Genomic DNA, 24981 nt, shown 5'->3' on the forward strand with positions numbered 1-24981 from the left:
AGCATCATCAGCTTTCTCTATCACTGATTTTGGAACTAGCAGAAAATTCCAACCTACAGAAAAAGCTGCAACAATTTTTTCTTCGGATTTTTTTAATACATGGCATAATTCATACTTTCCCTAAACCAACTTTGTTCTGCAAGTTTGATTCTTCTACGTTCAAGGGTTTTTATATAGTAAAAGTTTGAATTTTCAGGACTCAATTCATTCTGCACTACACAGGTGGATGAAAATAGAGCTTCAAATCAAATAGGGTTTGTTTAGGCTATTTGAAACTTGTCATACACAATCAATTCTCAGTGCTCCCTCTGAATTTTTCCTGGTGGACATACTTCTAAGGATAAACACACAAAAACAACTTTCAGTTATGTGTATTAGAAACTAGCAGGAGAATCCCAATGTACTGAAAGGCCTGCAACAATTTTTTTCATTAGATATTTTGATAAAAGGAAAGCTTCAACTTTTCATGAAACACACTTTGAACCACAAGTCTGGACTCCTAGCTTCCATGATTTGCACCCAGGAACAGTTTAAATTTTCAGGTTTCACTTTGTTTTGAACTATAAACATGAATGGGAAAAGAGATTTAAATCAAACACTGTTTGTTGTGGAAGCTTCAAAATGCAAAAACACAATCAGTTCTAAGTTTTGACTCTGTGGTTTGTTTCTGGTCACAGTAGCCCTAAGCAGAGACAAATACGAGCAACTTTCTATATCAATGCTTTAGAAGATAGCAGGAACATTCCCATCTACTGAATGAGCTGCAACAATTTTTTCATTTGACATTTTGATGCTTGGCAGGATTCATCCTTTCACTAAACACACTTTCTTCTCCAAGGTTGGTTCTCCTAGGTTCAACGGATTGGAGACAGGAACAGTGTGAATTCTCAGGTTTCACTTCCTTTTGCACTCTACAGATGGTTAAAAATAGAGCTGAAAATCAAACATTCTCAGTGATAGCTACTTGAAACTTTCATACACAATCAGTTCTCAGTGCTCAGTCTGTGGTTTGTTCCTGGTGGACGTACTTCTGAGCAGAAGCATGCAGCAGGAGATGTACACAATTGATTTTGGAGCTATCAAGAGAACAATAATATACAGAAAGAGGAGAAACCATTTATTCATAGGATTTCTTTGATGTTCGGCAGTTTACTCTCATTAATAGCACACCTGAGGCAAAGATTGAGACTTTTAGGTTCAATGGTTGGCACAAAGGTACAGTTTGAATATTCATGTTTCACTTTTTTTATAATATAGAGATGGATGGAAATAGAGATACAAATCTAACACTCTTTGTGCTAGATGCTTAAAACTTCAAACACAATCCATTTTAAGTGTTCACTCTTTGTTTTGTTCTTGTTCAAAAATGTTCTAAGTAGATGCACTCAGAACAGCTTTCTCTATCACTGATTTAAAAGCTAGCAGGAAAATTTCATGTACTGAAAGAGCTTCAAATTTTTTTTTCATTAAATTTCTTTGATACTCGGCAACATTGATATATTCATTAAGCAAACTCTGTTCTCCACGTTTGGATTTCCTAGGTTCAATGGTTGCCAGAGAGGAACAGTGTGAATTTTCACATTCTTCATTGTTCTGTACTCTCTATATTAATGGAAATAGAGCTACCAATCAAAAATGGTTAGTGCTAGCTTCTTGAAACTTGACAGTCACAATCAGTTCTCAATGCTCACACTGTCGTTTTTTTCTGTGGATGTAGAAAGCACTCAGGAATAACTTTTACTAACTTTCATTAGGAGCTAGCAGAAATACCCAAATGTACTCAAAGTGCTGGAAAAATTTATTGATGTACTTCTTGATTCTCTGTAGGGTTCAACTTTTTAATAAATCCAATTTGTATCAAACCTTTGGGACTCATATTTTCAAAGATTTACACACAGAAACAGTTTGAATTTTAAGGTTTAAATTTGTTTGCATTATACAGATGAATGAAATTTGGGTGACAAATCATACATGGTTTGTGGTAGATGATTTAAACTTCACCTACACAATCAGTTTTAAGTGTTAACTTTGTGTTTTTTTCTGGTTAAATTAGATCTAAGCAGAGACAAGCATCATCACTTTTTTTCTATCAGTGATTTAGGATTCAGCAGAAAATTTCCCACCTAAAGAACGAGCTGTAACAAATTCTTCATCAGAGTATTTGAAACCAGGTTTGATTCATCTTTTCACTAAAGAAACTTATTTCTTCAAGTTTGATTTTCCTGCATTCTAGGGTTTGCAGACAGGAACAGTTTGAATATTCAGGTTTCACTTCATTCTGCACTATACAAGTGGATGAAAATAGAACTTCAAATCAAACATGGTTTGTGCTAGCTACTTGAAACTTGTCATAGATAATCATATCTCAGTGCTCACTCTGTGACTTGTTCCTGGTGGACATACTTCTAAGTAGGAACAAGCAAAAACAGCTTTCACTTACATGTATTAGCAGGTAGCAAGAGAATCCCAATGTACTTAAAGAGCTGCAACAATTTTTTCATTGGATTTTTTTGATACGAGGCAGGCTTCATATTTTCACTAAACCCATTTTGAACAACAAGTTTAGACTCCTAGATTCAATGGTTTGCACACAGGAAAAGGTTGAATTTTCCACTTTCACATTGTTAGAGATGGATGTGAAAAGAGATTCAAAATAAACACGGTTGGTGCTAGGTGCTTCAAACTGCACACCCAAACAATCAGTTCTATGTGTTGACTTTGTGGTTCCTTTCTGGTCAATGTAGCTCTGATCCAAGACAACAGGAGCAGCTTTCTCTATCAGTGTTATAGAAACTAGCAGGAAAATTCCCACTTACTGAATAAGTTGCAACATTTTTTTTTTTAATTTGGTTTCTTTGAATTCTGCAAGATTCATCTATTCACTAAACACACTTTGTTCTCGAAGTATGGTTCTCCTAGTTTCACCAGATTGGAGACAAGAACAGTTTGAATTCTGAGGTTTCACTTCATTTTTTGTGTGCTCACACACAGAAACAGTTAAGTTTTGCTTTGCTTAACAAAACAAGGGGTTCTGTGAGAAAGGATGAACCCTTTGAACTGTGTCCTTGTTGCTGTCTTAAGAAGATAGGAGAAAGAATGTTCTTCCAAGTGTAAAATATATATATATATATATATATATATATATATATATTTGCCTGGGAATAACTAACCACAAGTTGATTAATAAGAAATACAGAACACTGTGACCAGAAGCAAAGTTTTCCTGAGAATGTTTATCCATGCTTATAAGCTGCTGAAAGGATGTTTTTCCTTTTCCCTTGTTTTAATTAACAATTCTGTATAAAAGAAGGAGATAAAAAGTAAACACAGTCCTCATTTTCTACTGAATGTGTGTGTGTCGTGTGTCTTTTATTTTTAAGCATCTCTCCTGTAGCAGGAATTACAGATTGTCTGCGGGTTTTGACAGGTGGTGACACTGGGGGGCAGCAGAGAGTCCCCTTACTGGAAAAGGTAAGTGAAGGGGAAAGGTACCATGGTATCAGAAATATCAAAAAGTCAAATGCTTTCTTAAGGAGCAAGGAAGTGTAATTAATAGAAAAACAGCTTCTGCTTTTATGAATGCTATTGAAATTTCACCTCCTTGGTTTTTGCACTTAGGGAATTTAATGATTCCTGACTGGGAACATGTAAAAGAAGATTTGCAAAAATATTTAAGGGAAAAGGGTCCAGACAGTTTACCTGTAGCTACTTTTTCTTTGTGGAAGTTGGCAAAAGGTGCACGTTTATCTCCAGATGTAAAAGTGCATGAATTTTTACAGCAGACGCAGGAAACTTGGATTGAGGTTCAGGACATAGAATCAATAGTTTCAGTGAGTGAAAGTGGTTCCTCAGATGATAAGGCCCCCATTTATGATGCTTCTAAATTAAAAACAGATGATCCACCACTTACAGAAGAGAAGCTAATCCTGTAAGTAAGAAGAGGGACCCAGGCAGGGACTCCCAGCAGCTGCCGAAGCTCTTTTTTTTTTTTTTTTTTTGCTTCAGGAACTCCCGCCTTCCTTCCCTGCACTGTAAGGTTTATGCTACCTCTGTCTACTTATCTGAATTGGTTTTTGAAGCATTGCAGAATCTTGCAGTTAATAGTTGGGTTTAGTTAATTGTTTAGTTTATGATTTCAGATAATTCATGCCACAAAACTTAAATACTTAGGATAAAAAAGTAAAGAACTCTACTTCCAAGTTGGCAAGTAACTTCCCAATCATTCTGTTTTTTCACCAATTTTTAAGTTGGGTAACCTAACGAAATGTCACTCTGTGTACCAGTACATTAATTTGGACAAGGATAGTAAATCATAGTATGGTATCTGTTGACAAAACTAGATGTAAAGATGTAAAATTTTGTAAATTTTGTCTTAAACTTGTATCATAATTTTCAACATTCTAACCTAAAAATTATGACTTATAGTTAAAATGCCTTAGGCCTGAGGTATCTGCTCAAAAATAACAGTTTTCCCTGCTCCTTCCAGACCTCAGTCAAAACTTACATTAACATAAAAATAAAAAAAGCCTGCGGTCTCTGTAACAGACTTTTCTGAGGCCCAAGGAAAAAGAAATAAAAGTGTTTTTTACCTAAACTCAAACTAGACTAATCCAAAAAGTATATTGTATGGTATTTACTAATTACTGGCCGGTCATTTTTTCTAGGACTCTTGCTTTTTCTTACATTCTGTTTTTTTTTTTTTTTAAGCTCATGATTTTGATCCTACAGACCTAGGTTAATGTTTTTCCGATCAGTTCTATTTTGACCAACTGTGGAATTTTTAAAACATTGAAATGGAGATTTCACCTGCGAAAAGCTACAAGGCTTTTACTATTGTGTTATGTGTGCATGCTTGTGTTGTGTGTTGTATGTCTATATATACATATGTCTGCATATCTTATATATGATATACAAATTAACATATATAAGGAGAATTCATAAAAATTTAAAAAATGGATCTAAAGATCTTTAATTCACGTGATTAAAATGTTTCAATTTAAATTTAATAAACAAATAAAAATAAATACCTTTAAATTTAAGTTTACAAGTTTTTTAGGTGTTCAAAAAACTAATAAAATATTAATGTCTACAAAATGTCTAACATGCCTTGGTTCTAGGACTTTTTCTTCAAAAAATGACTAACACTGTTCAATATACTTGTCTAATATTTTGATAAAATAGGTAAAGTAAATTTAATATGTGATTACTCATTCATGAGTACTTTTGTTAAATATCTGATTGATTTTCTAAGGTCTATATAAGTTTGTTTTTACAATCAGTCATGTTAAAAAGACAAAAAAAAACCTCTTAAAACATAAGTTTACCCATAACATTGTGTTTATTAAGTATTTTCTTATTCTAGAGCAAGAAACCATAAAAATTAAATAACTGATTAAATAAGAACTGTTAATTTAGAGCATCATAATGTCATTTAAAAGCTAAACTTGGTAAATATAAAAAAAAATCAATGTAATTGTGATTCTATTAATGTGCTCATATCTTCCAGGCATACAAGTCTGTACGATAGAAGATTTAAAAGAGCATTATATCAATCTGGTGTTGTAAGGTTCTATGGTAATTTTAAGCTTAAAAAACTTATTGGGGATTTATTTACCTCTTATCACTAAGATATGTGAAGTTTTATATTACTTTTTACATTGTAAAACAATTTAAATGTATTTTTAAGTTAATGAAAGCCTAATCTATGTAAAGGTTAATATTGTAAAGCACCAAGTATTTTGCTACCTTTCCACAAATGTTTCAAAATTTTCAACCTTTCTTTAATTCATGTTTTAAATGTGATATCATATGGTGTTAGCTAATGTTCATGTGACCTCATCAGAAACCAAAACTATATGTACAAAATTTAGTTCTGCTCAATTGGTAGAATTATTTGCTGTACAAGTTGTACTTCAAACATTTTCCAATGTACATTTAAATATTTATACTGACATGAAATATGTTGCTAATGGAATTCCACATCTTGAAACGGCTGCCTAGATTCCTGCCACTTCAGCTGCATTTTCATTATTTCAAACAATACAAGTGCTCTTTCTGAAAAAAAAAAAAGCTCACAAACTTTTTATTCAACATATTAGAGGTCATTCAACATTACCAGGACCACTTAGTGAGAAAAATGCTGCCCCTGAATTAGCCCCCAAAATGTCTGCTTTTCTATCTATGTATCCCCAAATTTTTCATTCTCAATTTCACCTGAATTCTTCTTCTTTAGCTCATCATTATAAAATTTCTCATGAAGCAGCTTCTAAAATTATTCATAATTGTTCCCTCTGCTCTGCACAGATACACTCTCCTAATTTTGGCATTAATCCTAGAGGCCTTTTACTGGGTCATTTATGGCAAATAGATGTTACTCATTATCCTTCTTTTGACAAATTAGCATATATTCATGTGTCTATAGATACTTACTCTCATTTCATTTATGCTTCTCCTCATTCAGGGAAAAAGGTCAAAGATGTAATTGCTCACTGTATGGAAGCTTTTTCTATAATGAGTCTCCCTAAACACATTAAAACAGATAATGTACCAGCATATAATAGTACATCATTTGCAAGATTTCTTCACACTTATGATGTAAAATAAAAGACAGATATTCCTTATAATCCTCATCAAACTCTTAAAGCATATCTGCCAAAAACAAAAGGAGGGAGTAGCATCAGTCCCCGCTGTCGTTTAGCACATGTATTATTTATTTTAAATTTTTTAACTCTAGACCCAGCTACAAAACTGACAGCTGCAGATCACTTATGGTATGCTAAGGGACAAACAGCCCATCCACTTGTAAGGTGGAAAGATGTTTTAACAGAACAATGGATGGGTCCTGATCCTGTATTAATGTGGGGAAAAGAAGTTGCCTGTGTTTTTCCACAAAATGATCCCATACCTCAATGGATTCCTTCTCGTTTGATACAGTTTGTCTCTTCTAAAAATAAATCACAAGTGCTTTTGCATCTTTGGTTTGTTTTATATTTTATAGATACTGTCCCTAAACTTTTTTCTCATTTTTAGAGCTGTGGAAGTTGTCTCTTTCAATCATAGCAATGTATGGCTGAGATTGGCTCAATTGGCAGGGACTGATAATATCTGCTTAAAACAAGATGTCCATCTGGGAGCAGTATTGAGTTCCTGTTTACTATCTGTCTCTCATCGAGCAGAAGAAATAAAAAAAATATGACCTTTTTCTCCAATTTTGATAAAACTATTTCTTATGCTGATTATTCTAATTGGGGCACTCTTTCTTATTGCCTACCCCAAAATGCAGTTCAAGTTATAACCACTACTGATAGTGTAACAGATATTGACACCTGCACTGAGTTTCATAGTTGTGCAACTAAATGTAGATCTATGGGACATTCTTTTACATGTAATAATTCCTTTGCAGTTCCTTCAAGTTATGGACATGTGCCACTTCCAAGAGGCTGTTTTTTTTCCTGTGGAATTTATGCATTAAACTACATACTGGTAAATATGACTCATGGAACACATTGCCGTCGTAGTCATCTCACAGTTTTCCTTCCCTCCATTGGTGATTTGCTTCCTGAACATCCTTCTCGTCGCTTACAAAGAATGGCTACACTAACATTGGACTGTAAGGAGGATATAAACTTATTATCTAAAGTAGAGTTTGATGCATTGACCTTTTCTCTTGTGGGAATCCCTGGATTGGCAGTAGGAGCTTATAAGACAGTTATGAAATTGGCATGTGTAATGGCAAAAAACATTAATCTCACATCTAATGCTCTAGCCTTGTTGAATGAAGAACAGCAGGTTTTACAACAAGGAGTTTTAGATAATAGAGCTGCTATAGATTATTTACTATTGTTACACTATAAAAATGTATTTAAGTAAAAAATATGTGTTGCTTTAATCTGACAGATAACAGTGTTTTTATTGATACAGAAATTCATCATTTGAAAGAAATGATTGATAATATCAGACAATATGAAGGAAATAAAAAATTATTTTCATGGTTAACATATTGGCTTCCTAATATTTCTGGGTTAAAAGAATTAATGATATGTGTGATTTTGATACTTGGCATGTCTATACTTGTTTGTGTCATTGGTCATTGTATGATCGATTGTCTCTTATCCTCCTGTGGTGACTTCATATGCACCCTGATAGTTTGGATGATTGTTCCTAATGATGGGGAAGATAAATCACCATCACCGTGCATATCAATCTAAGATAGAGGCTTTCATTTTCTATCAATAGAAGTCCTCCATGACTGATAAGAATGTTGCAGTATGGTTAACAACCTAAGACAGGCGCAATCGCCATCATTGTTGTTTAAGGGAGAACTGTGTGCTCATTCACACAGTTAAATTTTGATGTGCTTAGCAAAACAAGGAGTTCTGTGAGAAAGTATGAACTCTTTGAACTGTGTCCTTATTGCTGTAAAAGAATGTTCTGCCAAATGTAATATATATATATATATATATATATATATATATATATATATATATGTGTGTGTGTGTGTGTGTGTGTGTGTGTGTGTGTGTGTGTTCGTTTTCCAAGGAATAACTAAACAAAAGTTAATTGATAAGAAATATGGAGCACTGTGACCATAAACAAAGTTTTCCTGAGAATTTTATCAATGCTTGTAAGGATTAAGCTACCTAAAAGATGTTTTTTTTTTTTTCCCGTGTTTAAACTTAAAATGCTGTGTAAAAGGAGAAAAAATAAAGATGATGCTCATTTTCTACTGAATGTGTGTGTGTGTGTGTGTGTGTACTTGTGTCTTTTTTTAAGCATCTCTGCTGTACCAGGAATTACAGATTGTCAGCGGGTTCTGACATTTTTCACTCTACATTTGCTTGAAAATAGAGCTGCAAATCAAACACAGTCTGTGATAGCTACTTGAAACTTATCATACAAAATCAATTTCCAATGATCACTTTGTGGTTCATTCCTGGTGGACATAATTTTGAGCAGAAGCATGCAAGATCAGATTAACACACTCGCTTTTGGAGCTAGCAGGAGAACACCAACATACAGAAATAGGTGAAAAATTTTTTTTCATTCAATTTCTTTTATGTTCGTGAGTTTTCACCCTTTCAATAGCACACTTGAGGCAAAGTTTGGGACTTCTAGGTTCAATGGATGGCACACAGGTATAGTTTGAATTTTCATGTTTCACTTTGTTTTGCACTATATCGATGGATGGAAATAGAGCTACAAATCAAGCATGCTTTGTGCTACATGCTTGAAACTTCAAACACACAATCCATTCAAAGTGTTCACTCTTTGTTTTGTTCCTGTTTAAAGTAGCTCTAAGCAGAGGCACTCGGGAATAGAATTCTCTATGATAGATTTAGGTGCTAGCAGAAAAATTATATATACTGAAAGAGCTTCATTTTTTTTTCATTAAATATCTTTGATACTAGGCAAAATTCCCATATTCATTAAGCACACTCTGTTCTCCAAGTTAAATTTGGTTTTCTTGGTTCAAGGGTTGTCAGACTGGAACAGCGAGAATTTTTACGTTTCACATTGCTCTGCACTCCAAAGATTGATGGAAATAGGTCTACAAATCAAACACAGTTTGTGATAGATGCTTGAAACTTGAAACTCACTATCAGTTGCCAATGGTCACACTGTCTTTTTATCCTAGTGGACATACTTCTAAGCTGAAGCACACAGGAACAACTTTTACTAACTTGCATTAGGACCTAGCAGGAAAATCCAAATGTACTCAAACAGCTGCAACAATGTTTCACAGATTTCTTGATACTCTGCAGGCTTCACCTTTTCAATAAACCCACACTGTACCTCACGTATGGGAATCCAGGTTTCAAATATTTGCACACAAGAACAGTTTGAATTTTCAGATTTTACTTTGTTTTGCACTATTGAGATGAATGGAAATTGAGCTTCAAATCCAACATGGTTTGTGCTAGATGATTTAAGCTTCACACACACAATCATTTCTAAGTGTTCACTCTGTGTTTTTTTCCTGATCAGAGTAGCTCTAAGCAGACACATGCATCATCAGCTTTCTCTATCATCAATGTAGAAGGTATCAGAAAAATTCCCACCTACTTTTTGAGCTGCAACAATTTTTTTAATCAGATTATTGGGTATATGGCATGAGTCATCCTTTCCATAAACAAACTTTGTTCTCCAAGTTTGGTTTTCCTGGCTTCTAGGGTTTGCATACAGGAACAGTTTGAATTTTCAGGTTTCACTTCATTCTGCACTATACAGGTGGATAAAAATAGAGCTTCAAATCAAACACAGTTTGACCTAGCTACTTGAAACTTTCATAAACAATCATTTCCCAGTGCTCCCTCTTGGAATTGTTCCTGGTGGACATACTTCTAAAGAGAAACATGCAAAACCAGCTTTCACTTACGTGTATTAAAAGCTAGCATGAGAATCCCAATGTAGTGAAAGGGCGTCAAAAATTTTTTTGTTGGATTTTTTTGATACAAGGCAGGCTTCACATTTTTCAATTAACCCACGTTGAACCACAATTCTGAACTCCTAGGTTCAATGGTTTGCACACAGGAACAGTTTGTATTTTCTACTTTCATTTTGTTTTGCACAATAAAAATGAATGGGAAAAGAGATTCAATTCAAACACCGATTGTGCTAGATGTTCCACACTGAACACACAAAATCAGTTTTAACTGTTGACTCTGTGGTGTGTTCCTGGTCAAAGTAGCTCAATCAAAGAGAAGCAGGAGTAGGTTTCTTTATCAGTGATTTATAAGCTAGTAGGAAATTTCTCACCTACTGAATGAGCTGCAACAATTTTTTTTATTGAATTTTATGATACTCAGCAAGATTCATATTTTCCTAAACACACTTTGTTCTCCAAGTTTGGTTCTCCTAGGTTCAAACATTTGCAGACAGGAACAGTTTAAATTTTCAGGTTTCACTTCATTTTGCATTATACATTGAAAATAGAGCTGTAAATCTAACATGGTCTGTGCTACCTGCTTGAAACTTGTCATACACAATCAGTTTTCAATGATAACTCTATGGTTTGTTTCTGGTGGACATACTTCTGAGCAGAAGCACACAGGAGCAGATTTACACACTCACTTTTGGAGCTAGCAGGACAACACCAATACACAGAAAGAGAAAAAAATTAACAGTATTTTTTGATGTTTGGCAGTTTTCACCCTTTAAATAAACACACATGAAGCAAAGTTTGAGACTTCTAGTTTCAATAGTCTCCACAGAGGAACAGTTTGAGTTTTCATGTTACACTTAGTTTTGCACTGTTAGATGGATGAAAATAGAACTATAAATAAAAAAAAAAAAACTTTGTGCTGTCATGCTTGAAATTTCAAACACATGATGCATTCTAAGTTTTCACAATTTTTTTTTGTTCCTGGTCAAAGTAGCTCTAAGCATCGGCACTCAGGAACATTTTACTCTATCAGGGATTTAGGAGCTAGCAGGAAAATTACACATACTGAAAGAGCTTGAAAAATATTTTTCATTAAATTTCTTGGATACTTGGCAAAATTCATATATTCATTAAACACACTCTGTTCTTCATGTTTGGTTCTCCTAGGTTCAAGGAGAACTGTCTGGCAACAGGAACAGTGTGAATTTTCACATTTCACATAGTTCTCTACTGTAGAGATGGATGGAAATAGAGCTACAAATATGGTTTCTGCTAGGTGCTTGAAACTTCACAGCCTTTATCAGTTCTCAGTGCTCACACTGTTGTTTGTTCCTGGTGGGAATAATTCTAAGCAGAAGCACACAGGACCAACTTTTATTAAATTTCATTAGAAGCCAGAAGGAAGATCCAAATGTTTTCAAAGACCTGCAACATTTTTTCATGGAAGTCTTGATATCAGCTGGGTTCACCTTTTCAATAGACTCACTATGTACCCCAGGTTTGGGACTCCTAGGTTCAATGTTTGGCACACAGGAACTGTTTGAATTTTCAGGGTTCACTTTATTTTGCAACTATAGAAATGGATAAATATTGAGCTACAAATCAAACATGGTTTGTGCTAAATGATTTAAACTTTCTGCTTATAAGTATTTCAACCAGGAACAAACCACACAGTTAGCATGGAGAACTGATTGTGTATGTGAACTTACAAGAACCTTGCACAAACTGTGTTTGATTTGCAGCTAGATTTTCATCAACACGTATAGTGCAAAAAGAAGTGAAACCTTAAAATTCACACATTTCCTGTATGCAAAACCTTGAGTATAGGAGAAAAAGACTTGGAGATCAAAGTGGGTTTAGTGAATAATGAATCCTTCTGAGTATCAAAGAAATCCAATGAAAAAATTGTTGTAGCCCTTGCATTACATGGAATTTTTTCTGCTAGATAATAAGATGTTGATAGAGAAAGCTGTACCTTTAAATCTATGCTTAGAGCTACTATGACCACGAACAAACCACAGAGTGAACACTTAGATCTGTTTATGTGTGTAAAGCTTCAAGCATCTAGCACAAACCATGTTTGAATGGTAGCTTTATTAAATCCATCTCTATAGTGCAAAATAAACTGCAAGCTGAAATTTCAAACTGTTCCTGGGCTCAAACTGTGGAACCTAGGATTCCCAAATGTAGGGGGTGTGCTTAATGAAAGAGTGAACCTTGCCGAGTTCACAGGAATCCAATGGAAAAAAAAAATGTAGCTCTTCCAGTCCACTAAGATTTTTTGCTAGCTCTTAAAGTGAGTTAGTATAAGCCATTCCTGCATGCTTCTTCTCATATATACTTCAAACAAGAACAATTGATAGAGTGAGGCATGAGAACTGATTGTGTAAATGAAGTTTCAAGCTGCTAGCACAAACCGTTTTCTATTTGCAGCTCTATTTTCATTCACCTATATAGTGCAAAATGAAGTTAAACCTGAAAATTCAAACTGTTCCTGTCTGCAAACTTTTGAACTTAGGAGTCTCAAACTTAGTGTATAAAGGGGGTATATTGAAAGTGAGAACCCTGCCAAATAGCAAAGAAAACCAACAAAAAATGTTGCATCTCTTTCAGTATATTTGGCTTTTCTTGCTTGTTCCTAAAGCAAGATAGTAAAAGCCATTGTTGCATGCTGCTGCCTAGAAATATTTCAGAGAGGAACAAACCACAAAGGGAGCACTCAGAATTTATTATGTATGTAAAGATTTAAGCATCTAGCAGAAACAATTTTTGATTTGCAACTATCTTTTCATCCAACTGTATTGTGCAAAATGAATTGAAACATAATAATTCATACTGTTGTGGTCTACAAACCCTTGAAACTAGAAGAAACAAACTTGGAGAACAAAGTATGTTTAGGGAAAAGATGAATCTTGCCAAGTATCAATGAAGTAAAACAAAGTATTTTTAGCAAGTCTTTCAATACATGGGAATCATTCTGCCATCCCCAAAGCACTGATAGATAAATTTGTTGCTGCCTGCCTCTGTTAGAGCTACTTCACCCAGGAGCAAATTTCAGAGTAAACACTTAGAACAGGTTGTGCTAGTAGGCTTTTGTATATCACAACATCCTTTTACAGGTATTCTTTGTGAGCTATGCTGAGAATCAGGTTAATCCTCTGAAATAAGAAAGATGTGTGTCATGATTGTTTAGGTTGATATTTTTTCCTGCACATCTTGTTTTACCACCTGTGATGTCACTATTCTAGGAATATTTCTCAGTTGACCTGCATATATTTAAAGTAAATACCAAATGTCTTGTGGTGGCATTTGAACCACTAAAAACAGGAGGATAGCTCAATGGCTTCACAAACTACAAGGAAACAATCAGCTAAGCTATGCCAATAGTACACTTCTAGGAAGAATATTCAGCTGGGCTATCTCAGGCATAATGAAAATAGAAAAAATATTGTCTTCCAGATCACAATAAAAGAGATCCAACTGTGATGGGGCTTCTTCATAGAAGAACAATGCTTTTCAAACCAACATCAATTTCAAGTACCAAAAACTTAGATGCAGTCTCTAAAAGATGTGTCTTGACTAAGGGAAACATTCTCAGAACTCATACTGGAAGATGAATGAGTGGACAGCTTCTTCTTTTCTGAATGAAGAAGACCCATCATCGATATTTGTGGGGGTATCCCTCCTGAAATTTGGCCACAACTGAGAAGGTGTTGGTGTATTTTTGAAAAATATATTTAGAAGCCTTATGAGCTTTAAAATGGCCATCTAATGACTTCATGAAGAGACTCATAAGCATGCCTTTAAATCTCAGGTATCACTGAGGAAGGTAAGGTTTTCAAAGTTGAACCCTGCCTGCATACATAAATATTCAATCAGATTGAGCAATAGAAGAAATTCATTGCCCAAGTTTTGGTCCTATAGAGAACCCTTCAGAGCTTTTGTTATTTCCTATTGTTGTACTCTCCACAGTTGAAGGCATTCTCTGTCTCTGCACCCTCTTTTGGGAAGCCACAGAAGAATCACTTTAGAAAATTGCTTGAATGAGCTGCATGTGTTTCTCAGTGATAAAGCCCTTGGGTCACCTGTGTCAGGTACTGCTTCAGATCCTCAAAATGGCTTAAATCATTAATTCAATTTTATATTTAACTAAAAATAATATTTCAAAAATTGGATGGAGAATCATTATTGCATCCTGTAAGATTCCAGATATTCATGAATTTAGAACAATTACCCTTTATGTTCAATATATTATTTTTTACACTTAAGTAGATAGGACAAAGGTATTATAAGTTTTTTATAGCTCATTCACAAAACAATACAAAAATAAATTAATAAATAGATACATCAATCAATAAATAAAACCAACATTGAAAAACACTAAACATCTAATTTATTTTGAAGGGCACTATTAACTTTGGGCACTTTTGAATTCCCTGGTCCATAGGAAGGGAATCTAGACCACTGCCCATGGTGACTTCAATTAAATGAGATGCAAGGGTACATTTATTTGAAAGTATCTTGGACATATGTAGGTAATATAACATCCACTGAGGTTTATAGGATGATTACTTAGAAGGAAGGAGATGTGGGGTGTAGGGATATGAGAAAGAGTTCCTGTATCAGTTGTGATTTCTAGGTGGTTGAATGTGATAGCTTGGGAAACCTCAGATGTAAGTGTCATGTGAAAGTCAAAAAAGATCTGTGATTTAAATTTTCTAATGAAATGTTTCAGTGAATTGTGTTGACTTTTTATGTACCCTGGATCAGAGGTGTCTTTGGAAAATGAGATCATGGCCCACGGTGGATTTGTTTACCACATTAGGAATTTCAGTGATAATTTCGCACAATATTTGCTATACAGCATATTGCACCAAAGTGATAGACTGAAGCACAAATGTTCCTCACTCCTTGGACCAATTGGACCTACTTCATGTGGCCTTGTAACTATGATGAGGAAAGCCATCCCTGCATGAGTTCTATAGATATTTCAACTAAAGGAGATTGCTCCCAACTATTTGGCCCCTATATCAATCCAAAGCTTACCTAGCCTTTGGATTTATTGTTGAAATATGGCTAGACCAACTGCCTCACTATTATCTAATTTCCATGACCTGGAAATTCTTAAGCACCTTGGGAACATTCATTTCTCCTCACCACAGTATCATTCTCGGTCTTCATTGACAACAACTACAAAAAATGCTGGGGTAACAGCTTAGCCTGTTGATTACGAACCTAAGATTGAATAAAGAACATGTTGGCAAAGAAATATATGACAAGGCCGTGTATTCTGGCATTGGCTTTCAAACACCATGTTCATGATATCATGCAGCTAGTAGACTTCTGTAGATCACAGCATCCTGTTATGGGTATTGATTTGGAGCTATGCTGAGGATCAGGTTTCTAGTCTGAAATGATAAAGATTTATGTAGTAGTTATCAGTTAGTGTTTTTTTTCCTTAATATTTTGATTTACATCCTGTTATTTTCTCCCTCTAGCACCATGTCCCTGTTGACCTTCATATTATTTTAAAGAAAACATCAAATGCACTGTGGTAGACTTTAAACCACAGCAAAAACTAGAGGATAGCTCAATGGATACACACTGCTAAAGGAGATATTCAACACACCTGTACTCATAATATACTTCTAGAAAGAAGTTTCAGCTGTGCAACCTCAGGCTCATTAGAAATAGAAAACACTGTCTTTTAGATCCCAATAAAAGAGATCCAGCAGTGGTGGTGTTTCTCCCAAGAAGACAGATTCTCCTCATACCAACATAAGTTCAATTACTGAAACCTTCAAGGCAGGCTGTAATGGATGTGTCCTGACAAATGAAGACATTCCCAGCACTCATTCTGGCCAATGAATGAATGGACAACTGCTTACCTTGTGGATGCAGAAGACCTACCATGTATATTTGTTTTCGTATTCCTACAAAATCTGTCCACTATGGACAGGGTTCTGGTGGATATTTATAAAATATATTTACCAGCTCTAAGGTGTAAGAAATGGCCATAAAATGACATCATGAAGAGGCTCATGAGCACCCCATTTAATCTCAGATATCACTGTGGACAGTGAGGTTTTCTGTGGGGAACCCTGCCTGGATACATCAAAATTCAACCAGGATAAGCAAAACCAATTCATTGCCCAAGTTGTTTACTTGTATGATACCCTACAAAGCAATTGTTATTTGCTATTGTTCTGATCTTTTCAGTTGAAGGTGTTCTTTGCCTCAGGGATCTTTTTTGTGAAGCCTCAGGAGACTCACTTTAAGAATTATCTTGCATGAACTGCGTAAGTTTCTCAGTACTAAAGCACTTGTCTCAACTCTGTGAGGCAGAGTATCTAATCCTCAAGAAAATTTAAAATTATTAATTACATATTATATCCAACAAAAAGTAATATGTTTAAAAAATTAGGTGGACCAACGTCATTAGATCCTGTAAGATTCCAGAGATTCATGAAAGTAGAACAATGACCCTTTAGCTTAAATGTCTTATTCTTTACTCTTAAGTAGACATGATATAGATGTTTTGAAAAAAATTAGCACAAATTCACAAAAGAATGTATATATATATATATATATATATATATATATATATATATATATATATATATATATATACACACACACACACACACACACACACAAACACACACACACAAGTAAATAAATAAATAAATCCATAAACCCAAAATTTGCAGAGATGAGGCATTTAATGATTTCAAGTGCAGTACTAACTATGGGCACTTACAAATTTCCTGGTTTTTATGAATGGCATGTAACTCACTGCCTACCATGACTTTAGTTAAATAAGAAGTAGGGCTACTTCCATTGCAAATAATCCCGGAGTTCAGTAGGTAATGAATACTTTCCCCAAGGTTTTTAGGATGATTGCTTAGAAAACTAATAAGTGAGGATGTAGCTTTGAGGAAAGATTCCTGTATAAATTGTGATTTGTAGGTGTTTGAAAGAGATAGCTTGGGAAACCTCAGATGTAAGAGTCATGTTAATATCAGAAAAGATCTGTGACTTGAAACTTCCTCGAGAAATGTTGCAGTGAATTCTGTTGAAATTTTATGTACAACAGGATCAGAAATATCTTTTGGAAATGATAGCATGGCCAAGTGTGGATTTTTTACCACATTAGGAATCTCAGTGATCATTTCACACATTATTTGCTATAGAGCCTTTTGCACCAAAGTGAGAGCCTGAAGCACAAATCTTCCTCCCACTTTTAACCAATTGAACAGCCTGCATGTTACCTTGGGGATATAATGTGGACAGCCCTCCTTGCATGAGTTCTATATACATTAAACTCAAAGAGATTGCTTTAAACTTCTTGGCCACTGTCTGAATGAAAACCCTACCTAGACTCCTGTTTCACTGAAGAAATATGCCTAGGCCACAAGACTCAAAATTATCCAATTTTCTGGATCTGGCATGTCTGGAGCACCTTAGGAACTTCTGTTGCTCCTCACCACTGAATCAGATTCTGACTTCCTTCACAGCAACTCACAAAAATGCTGACAAGACCAGCTCCAGTAATTTTGAGCCTATGAATCAAGGACCTATGATTGAAAACATAAGGTGTTTCCAAGAAATATATGACAAGGACATGTATCTCTGGCATTGGCTTTTGAATAACATGTTCCTCACATCATGCAGCAGTAGACTGTGGTATATTATATCATCCTATTATGAGTATTGTTTGGTACCTATGCTGACAATTAGTTATCTATCCTGAAATAAGAAATTTATATGTCATTTTTGTCAGGTTTGTGTTTTTTCTTTCATATCTTGATTTACCACCTGTGATTTCACTCCCCTTACAATATCTCTCAGTTGAACTTTATATTTTTTAAATCAAATAATAAATGACCTGTGATGGAGTTCCAATCACTGAAAAACCAGTGGATACCTTAATGGCTACCCAAAGTAAAAAAAAGACATTCAGGTCAGCAGTGCCCTTAGTCCAGTTCTAGGAAGAAGATTCAGATGTTCTACCTCAAGTACAACAGAAATAGAACAAATGTCTTCCTGATCACAATAAAAAAGATCAAGCTGTGGTGGTGTTTCTTCAAGAAGAAAAACAACCCTTATACCAACAATAATTTCAATACCAAAAACTTAGAGGCAGGCTTTAAGGGATGTGTTTTGACTAAGGAAAACATTCTTAGGACTCTACTGGAAGATGAATGAATGGGAAGCTCCTTTTTTTTCTGGATGAGGAAGACCTATGGTGTATATTGTTTTGGTATTCTTCCTGAAATTTGGCCACCTCTGAGAAGGTGGTGGTAGATTTTTGAAAAAAAAAATATTTACCAGCACTAAGAGCTATGAAATGACCATCTAATGACTTTCTGAAAAGACACATGAACACTACTTTAAAGATCCGGTATCACTGTGGAACTTAAGGCTTTCAGAGGAGAACCCTGCTTACATACAATAATATTCAATCAGGATGAGCAATAGAAGAAATTCATTGCCCTAGCTTTGGTCCTGTAATGACCAATTCAGATGTTTTGTTATTTTCTACTCTTCTGCTCTCCTAAGTGAAAGGTATTTTCTGCCTCAGTGCTCTTTTAGGAGCCTCAGAAGAATCATTTTAAAAAATTTGCTTGAATGAGCTGCATATTTTTCTTAGTAATAAAGCAATTGCCTCACCTGTGTGATGCACTGCTTCAGATGCTCAACAACACTAAAAATCCTTAATTATATTTTATGTCCAACTAAAAGTAATATTGCTTAATAAATTAGATGTAGAATTGTCATTGCATATTTTAATATTTGAGACATTAATGAAATTAGAACAATGACTCTTTAGGATTTATTTGTTATTTTTTACCCACAATTTCACTGCCCATGTTGTGGTCATGTATAAAACCCTTCAGAGCATTTGTTATTTGCTACTGTTCTGCTTTCTTCAGTTGAAGGTATTCTTTGCCCCAGGGCTCTCTGTTGTGAAGCCTCAGGAGAATCACTTTAGGAATTGGCTAGAATGGGCTTCATATGTTCTAAAGCTTTTGTCTCAAATCTGAGAAGCCCTCTTTCAGATACTCAAAAACAATTAAAATCATCAATTACATTGTATATCAAATGAAAAGTGATCCTGTTCCCAAAATTAGGAGAATCTTCATTGCAACCTGTAATTCCAGACATTCATTAAAGTAGAACAATGACCCTTTAGATTCAAAGTCTTCTTCTTTACTCTTAAGAAGATATGACATAGGTGTTTCAAAATTTTTAGCTGAAATTCACAAAATAATAGAAAATAAATAAATAAATAGATAAACAAGTAAGTTATTAAATAAATAAATAAATAAATAAATAAAGCCATCAATCCACCATTGGCAGAGACTAGGCATCTAATGGTTTTAAACTGCAGTATTAACTCTTGGCTTTTTAAATCTCCTTGGTTTTTAGGAAGGGTGTCTACCCCAATGCCCACCATAACTTTAGTCAAATGAGAAGCATGGGTACATCCATTGCAAAGAATCCTACAGTTCAGTATGTATTGAATACTTTGTCCCAGTTTTGAGGATGATCCTTTAGAAAAAAATGTGAGAACTTCAGGTTTGAGGAAGGGTTCCTGTATGAATTGTGATTTGTAGGTTGTTGAAAGGGATAGCTTGGTAAACCTAAGATGCAAGAGTACTGTTAATGTCAGAAGTGATCTCTAGCTTGAAGCTTACTCAAGAAAGATTAGAGTGAAATGCATTGACATTTAGGTACCACAGTATCAGACTTGTTCTTGAGAAATGAGAGCATGGCTGAGAGTGGATTTCTTTACTACATTACGTATCTCAGTGATAATTTCACACTTTATTTGCTATAGAAACTTTTGAACCAAAGTGAGAGCCTGAAGTACAAATGTTTCTCCCACTTTGGACCAATTGAACTGACTGCATGTGGCCTTGTGGATATGATGTGGAAACCCACCCTGCATGATGAGTTCTATAGATGTTACAACTCAGAAAGATTGTTCCAAACTTCTTGACCACTGTATGAATCCAAACCTACCTAGTCTCTTGTTTCATTGTTCAAATTTGCCATAGTACAATTCTTGTCCAATGGACTTGAAATTATCTAACTTTCATAACCTGGTACTTCTGGAGCATCTTAGGATCTTCCATTGCTCCTCACCACTGAATCAGACTCAGACTTAATTGACTGTGACTCAGGAAAATCTGACAATAACACTACAGTAAGTTTGAGCCTATGAATCAAGGACCTATGATTGAATAAAGAAGATGTTTCTAAAAAGTATATGACAAGGCCATGTATCTCTGGCATTTTAAAGAACATGTTCCTGACGTCACGCAGCTAGTAGACTATTGTATATCATGGCATCCTATTATGGATATCGTTTGGGAGCTATGTTGAGAATCAGGTCTCTAGTGTAAAATAAGAAAGATGTATGTAATAATTGTCATTTTTTTTTTCCTGCACATCTTGATGTTCCACTTGTTATGTCACTCCCCCTAGCAATATGTCTCAGTTGAATTTCATATATTTTTAAGAAAATACCAAATGCCCTGTGATGGAGTTTGAACCACAGAAAAACCAGAGGATAACTCAATGGCAACACAAAGTACAAGGAGACATTCAGCCCACCTGTTCCCAGAGTAAAATTCTAAGAAGAAGATTCATTTGTTCTACCTAGGCACAATGGAAATAGAAAAAAAAATATTTCCATATTACAATAAAAGAGATCCAGCTGTGGTGTGTTTTCTTCCAAAAAGAACAGTGCCCCTAATAACAACATCAAGAGCAAGTACCAAAAACTTATAGACAGGCTTAAATGATGTGTCTTGCTAAGATAATCATTCTCTGAACTCATACTGGAAGATGAAGGAATAGACAGCTGCTTCTTTCCTTGATGAGAAAGACCTATCATGGATATTTGTTTGGGTATTCTTCCTGAAATTTGGCCACTAGTGACCAGGTGTTGGTAGATTTTTGAAAAAGATGCTTACCAGCTCTAAGAGCTAAGACATGGCCATCTGATGACTTCATGAAGAGACTCATGAGCACCACAATAAATCTCACATAGCATTGTGTATCAAAGATTTCAGAGGAGACCCCTGCATGCATACATAAATATCCAAGCAGCATGAGCAATAGAAAAATTCATTGCCCTAGCTTTGGTCCTATTAAGAACTCATCAGAGCATTTATTATTTGCTATTTTTCTGCTCTCCTCATCTGAAGGCATTCTTTGTATCAGGGCTTTCTTTTGTGAAGCCTCAGAAGAATTATTTCACAAATGTGATTGAATAGGATGCATGTGTGTCTCAATGATAAAACACTTGACTCGCCTGTCTGAAGCAATGCTTCAGATTCTCAACACTACTTAAACTCACTAATTTTATATCCAACTACAAGTAATGTTGTCTAAACTATTAGGTGGAGAATCATCATTGCATCCTGTAAGACTCCAGACATTAAGGGAATTAGAAAAATGGCCATTTAGATTGAATGTGTTTTTTTCTTTACCCTTAAGCAGACAGATCAAAGGTCTTTGTAGTTTTTTTCCAGCTCATAATTAATAACAATACAAAAGACATAAATAAATATATGGATCTCTAAATAAATAAATAAAACCAACATTGGGAGACACTAAGCATCTAAATTGTTTTAAAGGGCAGTATTAACTGTGGGCACTTCAACTTCCCTGGTCCATAGAAAGGGCATCTAGCCAAGTGCCCAACATGACTTTGGTCAAATGAGATGCAGGGGTACAGTTATTTGAAAGAATCTTGGACTTGTGCAGGTAATATAACCTCCACCAAGGTTTTTAGGATGATTGCTTAGAAGAAAGAAGATGTTGGGACTTGGAATATGAGAAACGATTTCTGTATCAGTTGTGATTTCTAGGTTTTTCAAAGAGATAGCTTTGGAATCCTCAGATGTAAGTGTCATGTGAATTTCAGAAAAGATCTGTGTCTTGACGCTTACTCAAAAAAAGTTGCAGTGAATTGCATTGACATTTTACATACGTGACGATGAGAAATGTCTTTGGGAAATGAGAGGGTGGCCCAGTGTGGGTTTGTTTACCACATTTTAAATTTCAGTGATACTTTCACACATTGTTTGCTATAGAGCGTTTTGTGCCAAATCAAGAGCCTGAAGCACACGTGTTCCTACCACGTTGGAAAAATCAGACCAACTGCATATAGCCTTGTAAATATCAGATGGAAAGCCCTCCCTGCATGAGTTCTATAGTTGTTACAACTAAAGGAAATTTCTCTTCACTTCTTGGCCCGTGTCTTCATTCAAACCTTACCTAGCCTTTGGGTTTATTCTGGAAATACGGTTAGGAAAACAGCCTCACCATTTTCTAATTTTCATTACCTGAAACCTTGGGAGCACTTTAAGAACTCCGTTACTTTTCACCACAAAATCAGACTCGGACACATTGAACACAACTCATGAAAATGCTAGAGATCACAGCTACAGTTAATTTGAGCCTGTGGATTATGAACTTAGGATTGAGTAGAGAAGGTGATGGCAAAGAAATATAAGACAAGGCCGTGTGTTCTGGCATGGGCATCAAACAGCATGATGTCACCATCATGCAGCTAGTAGACTTTTGTAAATCACAGCATTTTGTTGCAGGTATTGCTGGGGAGCTATGCTTAGAATCAGGTTTCTATTCTGAAATGAGTAAGAAGTATGTCATAGTTATCATTTGGTGTTTTTTTTTTCCTGCACAGGTTGATTAACCACCTGTGATGTTCTTTCTTCATCAGTAGATCTCAGTTGGTATTCATACTTTTAAGGCAAATACAAATAGTGGTAGACTATGAACTGTAGCAAAAACCAGAGAATAGCTCAATTGTTACACACTGCACAAGGAGACATTCAGCCCACATATACCCATAGTACACTTTTAGGAAGAAGATTCAGATATGCTGTCTCAGGCACATTGAGAATAGAAAATAATGTCTTTTAGATCGCATTTAAAAAGATACAGTTGTAGTGGGGTTTCATCTAAGAAGACCTATGCTCCTCATTCCAAAATCAATTTCAAGTACCAAATGCTTTGAGGCAGGCTTTAAAATATGTGTCCTGACTTGGAACTGTCCCTCATTCTGGCCAATGAATAAATGGCACTCATTCTGGCCAATGAATAAATGGACAGCTGCTTATCTGTGAATGGAGAAGACCTACGGTGTATATTTATTATTGTTTTCCTACTAATATTTGGCTACTACAGAGAGGGTGCTTGTGTAAGTGGATATTTTAAAAGATATTTACCAGCTCTAAGCACTATGAAATGGCCATCTAATGATGCAAGAAAATAATCATGATCATCCCATTTAATCTCAGATATCACTGTGGAAGTTGAGTATTTCAGTGGAGAACCTTGCCTTGATTCATTAATTTTCTTTCTTTCTTTTTTTTTTTGTAGATGAGGAAAAATTTATTTGGGGGCTCATGGTTTCAGAGTTCTTCGTCCATAGAAGGATGGCATCATTCTAACAGGCTCAAGGTGAGAACATCATGGCTGAAGAGTGTGGCAGAAGAAAGCATCTCACATAATCAGGAAGCAGAGAGAGACACACTCCCCAGATACAAATATATACTCCATGGACACACCCTCAATGCCTCACCTCCTCAAGCCACACACCCCTAGTTTGGGTATTACCACTCAGTTAAACCCATCAGAAATTAATTCACTGATTGGTGGAAGGCTCTGCAACCTAGTCATTTCCCCTCTGAACCCTCTTGCATTGTCTCACATGTGAGCTTTTGGGAGACACCACATCTAAATCATAAAAACATGGAAGACAAAATTCCACAAAGCTGAACAGTTGACATAGGTCTGCTTTCCTGAGGAACCATTCAGAAGTGTGGAGTTGCGAATGTTGGGTGATCTGGAGTGGCATTGAGAGCAGTACTGGCCAATTAAGGGAAGCAGTGGAGGACTGGGAAGAGCCAGGTTTTGAATTGTATTGGGGAATAGCCCAGGACTCCCTGGATCCCATGAGAAAATGCTGATGCTGATGGTCTCTTCAGAGATTAGACATTAGATTAGATATTAGAAAGCCTTTATGATAACTACAGTAATTCCAAAAACATACAAATAAATCCATAGAGCAGAACAGAGATGTTAGATTTGGGTCCAATGACTGGGGGTTTGAACTCTTGATTCATTAATTTTCAAGGAAGAAGCAGTAACAAATTAGTTGCCCAATTTTGTGGTCGTATATAAAACCCTTCAGATCATTTGTTATTTGCTATTTTTCTGCTCTCCTAAGATGAAGGTATTCTTTGCCTCAGGGATCTCATTTGTGAAGCCTCAGCAGAAACACTTTAGGAATTGGCTGGAATGGGCTGCATGTGTTTCTCAGTTCTAAAGTATTTGCTTCAACTCTGTGAGGAACTGTTTCAGATACTCAACAACACTTAAAATTATTAATTACATTGTATATGAAACTAAAAGGTATACTATTCCAAGAATTAGGTGAAGAAATTTCATTGCAATCTCTAAGATTCCAAAAACTAATAAAAGTAGAACAGTGTCCCTTTAGGTTCAAATTCTTATTCTTTACACTTAAGAAGATATGACATATGTGTTTCAAAATT

Source organism: Marmota monax, unplaced genomic scaffold (assembly GCF_021218885.2).
Source record: "Marmota monax isolate L192 unplaced genomic scaffold, Marmota_monax_Labrador192_F-V1.1 WCK01_AAM20220418_F8-fsc00486, whole genome shotgun sequence".
Taxonomy (NCBI): Eukaryota; Metazoa; Chordata; class Mammalia; order Rodentia; family Sciuridae; genus Marmota; species Marmota monax.